Raw genomic sequence first — 244 nt, 5'->3', positions numbered from 1 at the left:
ATTTAAGACTGGTCGAAAAAAAAAAATTATAACAAAATTGTATCAGGTAATTTTTCACCCAGAGCCCTAGTTTACGAAATAAAAATACAAAAATTAAATCTGCCTAAAGGTTGTAAATAAACCAAACGTTCTGCTTGAATAGCCAGTTGCTTATCAGTAACAGTTTGTTTTGATTTTGAAATCGTTTTTGTTGCTGCATACTTTAAAGAGGTAGAATAAATGTATCAGCAAAAAGGCGAAATAT

The sequence above is a fragment of the Corella eumyota genome, chromosome 5, assembly GCF_963082875.1.
Source record: "Corella eumyota chromosome 5, kaCorEumy4.1, whole genome shotgun sequence".
Lineage (NCBI taxonomy): Eukaryota > Metazoa > Chordata > Ascidiacea > Phlebobranchia > Corellidae > Corella > Corella eumyota.
Note: the sequence above shows the minus strand (reverse complement) of the source record.